Source organism: Neolamprologus multifasciatus, chromosome 7 (assembly GCF_963576455.1).
Source record: "Neolamprologus multifasciatus chromosome 7, fNeoMul1.2, whole genome shotgun sequence".
Taxonomy (NCBI): domain Eukaryota; kingdom Metazoa; phylum Chordata; class Actinopteri; order Cichliformes; family Cichlidae; genus Neolamprologus; species Neolamprologus multifasciatus.
In genome coordinates this window covers 35,730,367-35,744,789 of record NC_140445.1, presented here as the reverse complement: position 1 = coordinate 35,744,789, position 14,423 = coordinate 35,730,367, and the positions used below count along the sequence as shown (strand labels likewise).

The 14,423-nt window shown below is 41.8% G+C and overlaps 1 protein-coding gene and 1 long non-coding RNA gene across 2 annotated transcripts in view; both read right to left on the bottom strand.

The window, feature by feature from the left end:
• Positions 1–13,792, bottom strand: part of LOC146514693 (uncharacterized) — a 332,360-nt gene extending 318,568 nt beyond the window's left edge. The window contains exon 1 of the long non-coding RNA XR_014875058.1: positions 1,134–13,792. This is a non-coding gene — a long non-coding RNA (uncharacterized LOC146514693). The remainder of the gene's footprint in view (positions 1–1,133) is intronic.
• The window catches only part of rab27b (RAB27B, member RAS oncogene family), a 76,560-nt gene extending 62,483 nt beyond the window's left edge, over positions 1–14,077 (bottom strand). Inside the window, exon 1 of the mRNA XM_085166110.1 lies at positions 13,799–14,077. The gene's annotated coding sequence lies outside the window, so the exon portion shown is untranslated. The remainder of the gene's footprint in view (positions 1–13,798) is intronic.
• Positions 14,078–14,423: the final 346 nt, after the last annotated feature.

Genomic DNA, 14,423 nt, shown 5'->3' with positions numbered 1-14,423 from the left:
CGGCGCTGAAAAGCTTAGAAATATGGTATCTAACCAGATTCTTACTCTGGATGGCATTACCTTGGCCTCCAGTAACACTGTGAGGAACCTTGGAGTCATTTTTGACCAGGATATGTCCTTCAACGCACATATTAAACAAATATGTAAGACTGCGTTCTTCCATTTGCGCAACATCTCTAAAATTAGAAATATCCTGTCTCAGAGTGACGCTGAAAAACTAGTTCATGCATTTATTACTTCCAGGCTAGACTACTGCAATTCATTATTATCAGGATGTCCAAAAAACTCACTGAAAAGCCTTCAGTTAATCCAAAATGCTGCAGCAAGAGTACTGACAGGGACTAGAAAGAGAGAGCATATTTCTCCTGTTTTGGCTTCCCTTCATTGGCTTCCTGTTAAATCCAGAATTGAATTCAAAATCCTGCTCCTCACATACAAGGTCTTAAATAATCAGGCCCCATCTTATCTTAATGACCTTGTAGTACCATATCACCCTATTAGAGCACTTCGCTCTCGCTCTGCAGGCCTACTTGTTGTTCCTAGAGTATTTAAAAGTAGAATGGGAGGGAGAGCCTTCAGTTTTCAGGCCCCTCTTCTGTGGAACCAGCTTCCAGTTTGGATTCAGGAGACAGACACTATCTCTACTTTTAAGATTAGGCTTAAAACCTTCCTTTTTGCTAAAGCATATAGTTAGGGCTGGACCAGGTGACCCTGAATCCTCCCTTAGTTATGCTGCAATAGATGTAGGCTGCCGGGGGATTCCCATGATGCATTGAGTTTTTCCTTTCCAGTCACCTTTCTCACTCACTATGTATTAACAGACCTCTCTGTATTGAATCGTATCTGTTATTAATCTCTGTCTCTCTTCCACAGCATGTCTTTATCCTGTCTTCCTTCTCTCACCCCAACCGGTCGCAGCAGATGGCCGCCCCTCCCTGAGCCTGGTTCTGCCGGAGGTTTCTTCCTGTTAAAAGGGAGTTTTTCCTTCCCACTGTCGCCAAAGTGCTTGCTCATAGGGGGTCATATGATTGTTGGGCTTTTCTCTGTATCTATGAAGCGCCTTGAGGCGACATTTGTTGTGATTTGGTGCTATATAAATAAAATTGAATTGAATTGAATTGAATATTCAGTACTTACTTTTGACAGTTCACTGTTGGCGGCTCCCTTCTGACGTATTTTGCGGCAAAATTATCCACACCCACTGCCGCACTATGAATTGTGGGATATATGGGACCACGAAGCGTGCACCGGACCACGCTTGATATTTGGGGAAATCGACGGCACATTTGGAGTATGCATTTGAAGTACACTTCAAATTGGGACAGCCGTCGTCGCATAGCGGTGATGTAATAGCACTTAAAATGCGTACTTCAAGCGTGCAGACCCTGAATTGGGACACAGCCTTATATTGCCAACTGTTGCTTTGGAGATGTTTTTTTAGATGAACTTTGGGGGGAATGACCTTTCTTGTGATCTATGACCTTAGCAGAAGCATTTGGGCTGGGTTTATGATCTTTATCAATGGTTTCATATCACATTCTATTTAATAAGATATGCCTTTCATTTTGGACTGAAGCTTTACCTACATATGTGGTTGCAGTACTGTCACAATGCCACAGCTACAATGGCTTCATGGTGTTATGCTTAAGCCCTGAATGTCTTTATCTTTAAATTAATGCTAGAAGTATTAATTATTGTTTAACCTGCAAAATTATTTCACAAGTAATTGAATAATCGGCCAAAATTAGTGAGATGCTACCTGGTCTCATGGGTGGAGGCCACAACGCAAGCTCAGAGAAACAACACCTATATATCATGCGTAAGCCTCAGAGAACGTAGTGCCTCTTTAGTATAAGAATCGATGTTAGCCACAATCATTAAAAACGGCAGTACCCAGCAAGGAGTTCCCCATCATGAGAAGTTGTAATCCTGGTATTTATGAGCAAGGATAAAAGTGGCAGCTGCAAGGAGAAAATGTACCGCCGAGCTGATTTACTGTCCAGAAAAACAGTCTTCATTATTGATTCTTCCTTGCTTTCAGATCCTGCAGTCAGCCAAAGATTTCCTGTTCTTACCCTTTCAGTCTGTACAGCCTCCATCTCTCTGCCTAAAGCAGAGAAAAACTTTTTTTGGGCTGTATTTTAATGTGTTAGGAGGAGAGCTGACCAGCAAGTCAGTCCGGCACTAAACACTGTCACCAATAATTCAGCTTTTGCAGTCAGGACCATATAGTTGGACAATGGCAATAGTTCCAGATTTTGACCTCTTTACACCACCGTGAAAACTGGATAAAAATGGAGCAACTAAGATGTGATTGAAGAAAAGTCATAACCCTGAAAAGTAAACTGAAAACTAACTGATAAGTTAGTTACAAGCAAGATGTGGCCTGCTCTCTATTCATTTAGAGGAAATTAAGGAGATAAAAATCGAATCTGGAACCTTTAAGTGTTGAATCTGTATCAGATCGCTGTTCATCTCAATAGAAAAGACTCACAGGTTCCACACTTAAGAAAATAAACCTTGCAGCAGTTTGTGCAGTTACTTTAATTTTTCTGGTGAGGACAATATTGTAAAAAAAATATTGTTTTTAAAATAGCATTGTTAAGATATTATGAGATTCTTTGTATGTATGGTAGTAGTCCATGTTTGGCATCCCATGCCTTTGAAATCCCCCTTCTCTCTCAGCCACCCTCCTGTTTATCCAGCTGTAAATTATACAGACTGACTGGCTGAACAGAGCGAGACCCTTGAGATCAAATCGTTAACCTGAATGTGTCACAGCATCTTTATCCTCAAACCAAAAAAAAAAACTCCAAAAACTACAGAGAGTTTAACTATACACAGGTTTTTGACTGGTCGGTGGCACTAGTTTTCATTATTAACCAATTTACTGTTTTCTCTTTCATTTGTAAAGGCAATTTACCAGTTATTAAACTAACTGCATCAGTTAACAGTCTAATAACTGTGTTGATAATTGTAAAATATGGCATTGTAGGGAGCGCTGTTTTGAATTTAATCAAGTGAGCTCAGTCAGTCACAAGAGAGAAAAAATGAGAAAATGTTACATTTTGAGGATGTTTTGAACCAAAAAGCAGATTCACTTGGGTCCCTGACAGCTGCTAATCAGTCACAATACAACAGCTGCAACCAATTTTAAAGTATAGCACATCCAACTCATGTCTTAATGGAAGACACATTAAACATTTGTTAATATCTCACCAAAGTAAAAACCAGCCTTCAGTTACTTATAATATTTCTCTGTGATCAAGCTATGAATACAGTAGGGGTGGGCGTTATAAATGGTATATGGTAGAAACTATATAAATTTGGCCAACGGTAGAGATTTTGACTATACCGCTCTACCAGAAGCCTTGGATGAACCGGGATGTTCGTCTCCTCCTGAAAGCCCGCAAGACCTTTAGGTCAGGAGATGCACACGCCTACAGTACAGCCAGGGCTAAGCTAAAGAGGGTATCAAAAAAGCCAAACACCATTACAAAAAGAAGGGAGAAGAACACTTCTCCAACTCCAACCCCCGACACATGTGCCAAGGACTCCAGACCATTACAGACTACAGGACCACCAAACCCTGCCCTGCATCCTCTGATGTCTCCTTCCTCAACGAGCTCAACAACTTTTATGCTCGTTTTGAGCGAGGGAACCCCACAACCACAACCAAAGCAGACGTGACGCCAGACCACCACCCACTGACTCTCTCCCCCACTGATGTAGGAGTGGTGCTGAGCAGGATTAATGTCCACAAGGCTGTAGGTCCTGATGGCATTCCCGGGCGTGTTCTCAGAGCGTGTTCTGGGGAGCTTGCAAGAATGCTGACAGACATATTCAACCTGTCCTTGGCCTACGCTGCGGTACCGGCCTGCTTCAAATCCACCTCCATCGTCCCGATACCCAAAAATTCCAACCCATCAAGCCTCAATGACTACCGCCCAGTAGCCCTCACCCCCATCATCACTAAGTGCCTAGAGCAGCTGGTCCTAGCAGACTTCAAATCCTGTCTCCCCCCCCCACCCTGGACCCCCACCAAGTCGCATACCGTCAGAACAGGAGCACAGAGGATGCAGTCTCCATCGCACTGCACTCTGTCCTCTCACACCTGGAAAATAACAACATCTATGCCAGAATGCTGTTTATAGACTTCAGTTCAGCATCCAATACAATATTCCCCTCACAACTCATCAGGAAACCGACAGACCTGGGCATCAGTTCCCTCATGTGTAACCGGCCCCAACATGTCCGGCTGGATAACCACTGCTAATCTACAATCACAATGAACACCGGTGTACCACAAGGCTGTGTGATGAGCCCTTTCCTCTACTCCCTATTTACCCATGACTGCAGACCTGCCGATGGTTCCAACACCATCATTAAGTTTGTAGATGACACCACGGTGATTGGCCTCATCAATGACAATGATGAGGCCGCCTACAGGGAGGAGGTGGATCGTCTGGCTGATTGGTGCGACACAAACAACTTGCTGCTCAACGTCGAGAAGACCAAGGAGCTCATCGTGGACTATAGGAGGAATGTTGACCCACATCCACCCATCTACATTAAAGGGACGGCTGTGAAGTGTGTGAGGAGTTTCAAGTTCCTGGGAGTCCACATCTCCGAGGATCTCATCTAGATGACCAACTGCTCCAAGCTGGTCAAGAAGGCTCACCAGCGCCTCTTCTTCTTGAGGACTCTGAGGAAGAACCACCTGTCCTCAGACATCCTGCTGACTGTATAACAGTCTGGTACGGAAACTGCTCTGCCTCGGACCGGAAGGCATAGCAGAGGGTCGTGAAAGCTGCCCAGCGCATCGCCGGAGCACCACTTCCTGCCATAGATGACATCTACAGGAAGCGGTGTCTGAAAAGGGCTGGGAAAATCATCAAAGACCCCAGTCACCCATCACATTGACTCTTCACCCTCCTGCCCTCTGGGAGGCGCTACAGGAGCATCTGGACTAAGACCACCAGGTACTGTCAGACTCCTGAACTCTGCCTGGACTGAACATACACACACCCACTAGCACTTTATATAGCCTCTGTACAAAGTAGCCACATATTTCACTTATCATAACTGTACCATTGTATAAACAATCATTCTGTACAATACGATAACTATAATTCTACAACTGTTTATAACTTGCATATTTCTGCATAGTTTCATATCCTGTTTTTATATCCTGTTCATAGCTTGTATACCCACTGTATATACTTATAGCATATTCATAACATACCTTCATAACATACCTACTGCCACTTGTACATTGTAACATACCTATAACAGATCCATTTCTGTAATATATCTATATACCTATATCATTGCTAATATATATTTTGTAATATATCTATATCATGGCTAAAGCACTTCTGGATGGATGCAAACTGCATTTCGTTGTCTTGTACTTGTGATTGACTTGAACTCTATTCTATTCTACCACGATAGCGCATGTTGATGGTGTCATCAAGGTGCACCTGTTTTGGTCGAAAGCGTGGCAGCGGCTGCAAACAACATCATCTGCAAATTATGCCGGGCGACAGTAATAGCAAAGAGACGAAGCACTTTTGGAATATGGGGAAAGCCAAAAACTGCGCTTCCTCCACTTACGTACCATTGATTCATTAAAGCTGAATTCTCTCGCAGCTGCTCTATTCCCATGTTGCAGTATATTAATGACTAACCTCGTATTGTGGATGGATTATCTCAGTTGTTCTCCTGATTGAAGTTTGGTCAGTTTATAGCATCCTGCCATGCAATTGCATTTGCCACCAGAAACCCTCACGTTAACTTTTATCAAGTGGAAAAAAGTTAGCGTTCATCCTCCAGTTGCACTGTGCTAATGTTATGCTAACGTAGCTGTTTTGCTAGCGATCACGTAGCACATCATTATATACCAGCTAGTCCAACTTCAATAACCCTACAAAAGTCACTGCTGTTTAGTTTCCTGTCTTCATTAATGTCGGAAGTGAGAGCAGAGCTGTACTTTTTAATTTTTTTCAGAAATCTCTCAGTCAGAACATGGCATATCATGTTTAGGTGGAAACAAGCGAGCTAACTTCCTGTTAACTTCTAACTGAATTTAGACAGTTTTTAACTCTCAGTGATGCTTCAGTGTTCATTTGACTTTGGGACCTGAAGAAGACGGAGTTTTGGACCCAGATTACTCCACAAGGCTCCTGACTACGGCAGCTGTAATGCTCCGGCAATCCATCAAGCGGTGCGGCTTCGTAGCTTACCAAAGTTGTGCTAAAACATTTGACGACAGATAATAATAATAATAATAATAATGGATTGGATTTATACAGCGCTTTTCAAGGCTTTACAATGCCACTATTCATTCACTCTCACATTCACACACTGGTGGAGGCAGCTACAGTTGTAGCCACAGCTGCCCTGGGGCAGACTAACAGAAGCGAGGCTGCCATATCGCGCCATCGGCCCCTCTGGCCAACACCAGTAGGCGGTAGGGTAAAGTGTCTTGCCCAAGGACACAACGACCAGGACAGAGAGCCCGGGGAGTGAACCGGCGACCTTCTGGTTACAGATGCGCTTCCCAACCCCCTGAGCCGCCCCAGATTTCTGCGCGTCGTGTACTACAGCAAGCACAACCAGAATTTATACATAAGGCACTGTCGATTTTTAGAAAATGGGGGAAAAGTAAATAAATAAATAAGTGTAAAATATGTTATACAGAAGAAAAGACTATTGCGATATATATCGTTACTGCACACGCTTCAAATTATACCGTGATATGGATTTTAGGCCACATCGCCCAGCCCTAGAATACAGTCATTAAAACACCCAAGCAGAAAGATTAATCGCGTGTACTGCTTTAACAAACTATTACTTCAATTTCTGAATATGTTAATTTGTGTTTAATATGTGAACATTTTCAGTCTGTTTCAAACCACAGATCGGTGTTTAAACTCACCAGCATTTAAAATAATGGTCATGCCAACCAATATTAGCACCACTAAAACATCAAGCTAAAGAGCTAATGATTTAAAAAAAAAAAAAAAAAAAAAAAAAAAAGGGAAACTTAAATATTAGCAATATTAGCAAAAGCGGGTTCCTATTCAATTAAGTAAATCAAGTGTATTTCACTATCAATTAGATTTCACAACACACAGGAAGTTGGTGTTTTTTGAGACACTGAAAACACAGAACTGTTTATACCAAGGTTAAGTAAAGCTAAACTAAAAACTAAAACTAGATGTGACAACACAAGTCTAGTCAACTAAAATAAGAGACTTTAAATGAAAAATAGACGTTGTCACAGAAAAATGTGAAACTGAAATGATTTTGTGAACTTGAAAAATTAACTAAAATAAAAATCAGTCAATGAAAAACAAAACTGAAAATAATTTATGAAGCTTTAAGCAGACAACCATTGGATAGGTTTAATGGGAGACAAGCATTTGTTTGTGCGTGCATGTGTGTTATCTCTTGAGAACTTTCTTGCCACATTTGCCATTTTGCTTTGCTTTAATGCTCGAAACTTTGAGCCATCACCGATTCATGGATCCAGATAGAACATTTTTCAGGCTGGCTGATCATTTCGATGATCATTTTGGTGGCATCTTCTTCAGTGGTTTTCTACACATTTTGTGCCCAAGCCACACCAAAGGGAAAGCTAAATGGCTTTTAGGCGCACTTTTTCAAATCTGCGCTTCAATGGTATCGAAATCAGCCTTATCAGACACTTTCACATAACGTTGCCGCAGCACTCTTTTAGGGTTTTACTCAGTAGGGATGTTTGGGTTCCTAGTGCCTCTTCAGTTTGCTTCCTACCATGATACCATCAGCTCCTCTCAGCAGATGATACACTTGGGCTGAGAGCTTTTGACTTCCAATAGACCAGTAGCTTCACAATGTTTTTTACTGACAGTTTCATTTTCCACTCCACTCATACATTTTCTATCCTTGTGACCATCTCTCAGGGTCTTGATGTGTCACACTTTAATATTTTCGCCTCTTGAGTCACTGCACAAAAGAACATGGGTTCCTTATGACAAGGTTTTTTTTTCTTTAACAGCTTGCAGGCTATTAGCAAACGAGTGCCTGCAAAATACAGTACAGTAAATGAAAAGTTCCTTCATATCATTTTGTGCAATAATGTATGACTTACAAAATCCCACGGTACACCTGGACTCGCGTCAAGGCAGACCAGTGTGCCATAACACTCCATTTGGGAACTATTGTTGTACGATTTAAATGCCTTTTGAGTCAGTAATTAAAAGATAAAAATGTATACAGTGAAGGCAGGTTCGGCATCCCAAGGATATTTAACAGTAATCACTTTCAGCCCTGTGCTATCTCCACCTCAAGCCTTGCAGCCCTTCGGTGCGAGTCATTTAGTCTCTGATATGCAGCAGATGACTTATGCAAAGGAAGGTCCAGAGAACGAACTGGAATTCTAAAGTAAAAATAAAACTGAAGTGCTTCTGCGCATCATAAGCACATAAATTTGTGATAAATCACAGAGATACACTTAATTATTCATAACAGGTCTGGTGTGCCAGTCAGCTCTTTAACGCTGTAAAATAAACGTGGGATCTTTGGATCCAGCCAGCAATTGAGCTTCAACTCAACTCGATTATTTCTGCCAGGAAACATTTGTATAACTAAAAGTTAATTCTCCTGACAGACCATACTCTCAGGAAAGCCAACACGCAGACACCATGCTCGACCTGAAGAGGAGTGTTTCTGCAGCAAGGCCCTTGCTATCAAGTGGAAATCTTATCTATGCATTAATCATCTTAGGAAGGCTGAATCCTGCTGTTTCTGGTCGATACACTGCAGGTGGGTGGCAGGAGGGAGAAGAGGAGGAGAGGGAGGGAGTGACAGAGACAGAGAGCCAGAAGGAAAGGGCAGAGTGGTTAGGGAGGCTGTCTTGGAGGCAAAAGGTCACTGTGAATCATCACAGCAAAACACCTAACGTGAGCGCCCCTATTCTTCCTGGATAAACCTCAAAAGGTACCAACTGCATTTTCAGACTTTAGAACGGAAGCTGCCAATACAACTCGGGAAATGGCATGAAACTTCCATAAGCCTGTATATCTTGAAATCGGTCTAATCCAACTGTGATTCCATATGATTGCTACCTCAGAAATTATGGAGGACCAGAGAAAACTGTTAGCCCTCAAGTTTTTTCAAAAGCAGGACAAACTGTAAGCTTCCGCAGAAAACCCTTCCAAGCACCAAGAACACTACAGATAGAAAGAAAGATCCAATATCTAAGTGCCTTAAACCAGCACTGTTTTTAACTGACACCAGGTGGCAATGCCTGTGGTTGGAAAGCGATTTCTGGTGCTATTAAAGCCTACAGGGAAACTGCTTTAACCTCATTGACTCTCTTGACTGCTGGTTGGCACTGTGCTACTTTAATCTTAAAGTAGAGTTAGGAGTGAGAGATCCAGATCATGGAACCTGCAGATCTCAGATACCTCATCTTTGGTAAAACTGAAGATTTTGAGCCCCTGGGAATGAGAAAAGTTTGATGTTGCATGAACCATAAAACAGCATTTATAGCCCAGCCTAATGCACATTTCAGATGAGACTTTTAAATAAAGAGAAGTTAATGAAGGAGAGTACAAAACACAAACATGAAAAACCTGATTATTTATGACTTAACTCACTTTAAAAGCATTTCTGCTTCAGATTCAGTTGGGATAGTGTGAGTTTGCCCAGGTAAGAGAAATCATTTGTCCAAATTAGGATTTATTGACACCTTAAAAATTCCCACTGGACTCTCCTCATGTTACTGACCCAGAAACTGTGATTAACAGGTGAGCAACCAGGTCACTGACAACAAGATGAATTTAAAGGTTTCTGCACACAAATCTACAGACCTCTATGCTTCAGATGCATTACTATACTTAGAAAAATAACACTATGCGTGTGTCCACAGAGAGTGTCAAATGGATTCGGGCTGGTTGATATGTTCAAGTTTTCCAGTCAGCTGCTGTGATCCAAATATCCAGAGATTATGACCATTTTTCAAAGACGACAACCACGGAAAAAACTTTATGGTACAAAAATATCTAATGTCACCAGTTTATGATTATTATACATGGACCTAACCAAAGGCACTCAGAAAAAGGATGCCTTACAACCTCGAAATAATCAAGTGGCAACAGCACAGGCTTTTAAATGGAGAGGAAGTACAACCACACAGTTTTCTAAAATTGTTCTCAAACAAGAACTTTTCAGAAACGCTCACATTTTCCATTACATGTTACCTGGTATTTATTTAGCAGGCTAAATTCTGAAAAGGTCAGGCCATTAAATACAATAGGAAAAAAATAACCAAGCCTGCTGCTAGCAGCAGATAGCTTCACCAAAAAGTGTTCAACCCTAGCACTGAGTCTCATGGTGACAAAATTTCATGTCATGTGAGCTTCTTTAAGACAATGAAATGTGATGAGATTCTCTCTCTTACCTTTATTGTGACCTCATGTCTAAAGTCTGAATTGTTCATTTAAATCTTTATAACTGGATGATCGTCATAGATGCTGCTTGTGATCAAGAGGTTATGCCACAACTCGATAATGGAGCGTGAAATAGCAAAATGCCTCTAAAACACATGCAAGTTTGCTTTTACAACTCAGATGTGCCAGATGATCAATCTTTATATTTAACTCATTAGCTTCTGTCACAGACGAATCGCTGCACAAACGTGAAGTGTAACGCACGGGCTGTCATGTCATCTTCCCATGAACTGTAAAAGAGCCCCGTTTTACTCATATCCAGTAAATGGAATTTAACCATGTCCCATCTCAGAGCCTCCCTTTGTGGAAGTATATTTCATGCACCCACATGTCACACTGTGGCATTTCTGTGACTCACGGCTGATCTGTGGTCACATTTAGGGATTAATATTCAGTGAAATTCTACACGTTGTAATTTACATTGCACATTTTACCCCTCAGCTGAATTACTGAAATCTAAGAAGGATTTTTAGCTAACAGACATACACAGGCATTGCTTGGCTTTGTTGAAGATTAAAAATTCACTGACCAGTTTTTCTGTATCAGTAGTTCACATCACAGCAGACCTGACAGCACAAGCAAAAAGCAACTTTTCCCTTCGCCTCATTCGTCTTTATTAATTTGTCTTTTTATGAAATTTGACCAAATGAATAGCAACTCTAAGGAAGCCGAGGCCTTTAGTGTGCACACTAACACTAGCACAGATAACAGGCCGGCAAGTCAGATGTTATTTGTAATTTCCATTATGAGCCTATCAGCAAGAAATCAGCTTGGATTCACTCTGCAGAAACAATAAAGCTGCCAGCAGCTCGGGGGATGGCGACCGCATTACCCATCCAATAAAGGCTGCTTCCACTAATTACCTCTGCTCCTTCCATCTTTGTTTACAAACTGATTTATGAGTCAACAAAGACTCCAAGTCCACCTATGGGACAGAAGAAAATACTCATTACTGTCACACCTCCTCATCTGTGTGTGGACATGAAATATCATTTGCAAATTAGGTGAATTTACCTGGATTTAAAGCAAATGACAAAATTGTAATTGTTTGCATAGGTCAGCAAGACTTCTATTCCCTTTACCTTATTTAAATTATGCACATTGACAATGAGTAGGTAAGTCATTTTCATATTTTTGTTTAATAAGAAGATCTCCATTTGAGCCCTGGGAAGAGAAATGAATCTTTTGGGGTTGCATCAGGAAGGCGGAGGGTGTAAAAGTCTGCATAATCAAAAATGCGGAGCCACCCACTGTGGGGACCCCTTGTGAATAGAGTACCCACTGAAAGTGGCTTCTAAATTGTAGTAAAACTGAATATTAATTACCTCACCGGGACGTTTAACGCAGTTTGTCTGCGCTTGATTATGATGATCTTGTTTCTATGCATGCTTCCATATCGACATTGAGACCTCGAGTCTGTTTCACAATGCATTACAATTCATCACAGGTGGTTCTTTTCATACTCACCATTGTATCTTTTATGAAGAAGTGGGATGATGCTCCCTAGCAAACTGAAGAGAGGGTGCTTGTCTGCTTACCAGAGGGGCCGATGGCGCGATATAGCAGCCTCGCTTCTGTAAGTCTGCCCCGGGGCAGCTGTGGCTACAACTGTAGCTTGCCTTCACCAGTGTGTGAATGTGAGAGTGAATGAATAATGGAATTGTAAAGCGCTTTGAGGGCCTCGAAAAGCACTATATAAATGCAATCCATTATTATTATTATTATTATTATTATTACCTCAACTTGTAAAGTACCTACAATGTCAGGTTTCAGGACATTTGAACATCATCTGTAGCTCGTGTTCACACTGAACTTGGGAAAACTGGATTCAGATTCATTGCTGCCTATAAATGGAACAAGCTCCAAAGAGCTATTAAGCTGCATTCTCTGTAGGGTTTTACGTTTGTCTATCTGCAACTGTTCTTGTATGAGTTGGTCTTCATTTGTGTGTATAATGCATTTGTCCCTTAACTGTGCAGCTCTTTGTGTCAGTTTTTGAATGTTGCATGTGTATGTTTGTATGCAGTCCTCTCTTGAAAAAGAGAGATCTCAATCTTAGTTAGCTTACCTGTTTAAATACAGGATTTAATAATAAAAGGTTAACTTTTATGTTTAAATTCCATTATGGAAAAAGAGAAAATTTTTATACAGAAGATAAAAGGTAAATGGACTGGTATTTGTACATCACCTTGCTACTCTTGATCCCTTTGAGACACTTTCTTACTACATGCATGATTACAGTGCAGCAGGCCAAAGGTAGGAGTACACTTTAGTTGAGGTCGCCAGTCGATCACACGCTGATATAATTCCCATAAAAGTTTCTGATACCGATTCCTGCTGAGACTGTTGTTCTTCAGCTACAATGGTACAATTAGATTTAAAGAAATACATTTCTAAATAGTATTTCAGGGAGACAGAGGAGATGCAAACACATAACCTTCCAGTTAATAATGGCTGTCTATTGTTCCATGTTGATTCTAATAAGTAAATAATGCCAGGTTATCTTATACTTTCTGCTTTCTGACTTTAGCTCATATTCATTTAAGGCCACCCTTACCTCTGACTGAGTGCCCCTGGCAAACAGAAGGTTTGAACAGCAGGTGGGTGAGGTTTCTGTGCTTACAGCCAAAAGTAACATCATACAGAGCCAAGAATAATTCATTAAAATAAACTTTCGGAAACCGAGTCTTCTCTGCAGGCTGCACCAAACTGTGGTTCGCTTTCTGGTGGCTTCAGCAGGCCACTGCTTTGTGGAAAAAACAAAACAAACCCCACACATGAAAGGTTCAAAGCAAACTGTTGCCGTAAAGTTGGAGCACCGTTGTGCAAGACATCGCTTTATCTTTCGCATTTACCGGAAGCACAGCTTCAAACCTGAAGTTTAACGCAGCATTACTGAATTTCACTCTCACACACCTGACTGTCAGGTGAAGCAGCTATCACGTCACTTATATGCACGTGCGTGAACACCCACGCAGACTCCAACTACGATCACAGTGCACGCGGACTCCAAAGAGGAAAATGCACGAGAGTCGTTTGCGTAAATGGCGTAGAGGTGCAACGCTTTGCATGTACAGTGGGCTGATAAGAGACTGTTGGTCTGGAGGCTGCAGACACTTTGCTCCGCAGCAGATCCTCCAGCAGCCCTGCGCCGGGGCTATGACTCATACCGCCTGCCTTCTACCGATGCTGGACACGACAAGTAACACGCACCGAACACCAACAAACAAACACGCGTCTGCGCCAGGCACCAGCCGAGCCCGCAGGAAACATTCCGCTCTTTTCTTTTTGCCACTCACCTTTCTTTGACGTTACAGAAACAAACTCAGATCCTCCTCTCAGGTGTCTGCTTCTGCCTGGCCAGTTCGTCTCCTCCTCCTCCTCCGAGACGTCGCATCGCTCCCACAGTCCTGTTCGAGGGGTAAATCCGGGCACAGATTAGCAGCCTGCCCGGAGCGCAGCGTGATGTCCCAGCGGGCTATTTGTTGGAGCTACAGGCTGGGGACACCTCGAGAGTACCTCTAAGAGTCCTGCGAGTCTGATGGATGTCGCACGGCTTCCTTTAGGGTGGAGAATAGACGATCGAGCTGCTTTCAGGGACTCTCTGTGACCTCGGATTTTTCATCTTTTTGGCTAAGACGTGCATCGATGTGCCCATACTGTGACTAAATATCAATAAGTTTTTGTGTTGATATTATTATGTGATACGTTCTATATAACAAGCACGTTATTGGTAGCACACTCAATAATAAAAATACAACATATTGGTTTCATTATATGGAATGCCATTTATGCCAATTTAAAGGCATAAATACACAATAAATATTAGGCAAATAATTCTGGAACTGTGCTACGAAAGTCCACTTTGATAATGCTGATATAAAAAAGATACTTAAAGTGTAAAAAAAATGCTTGTATGAATGG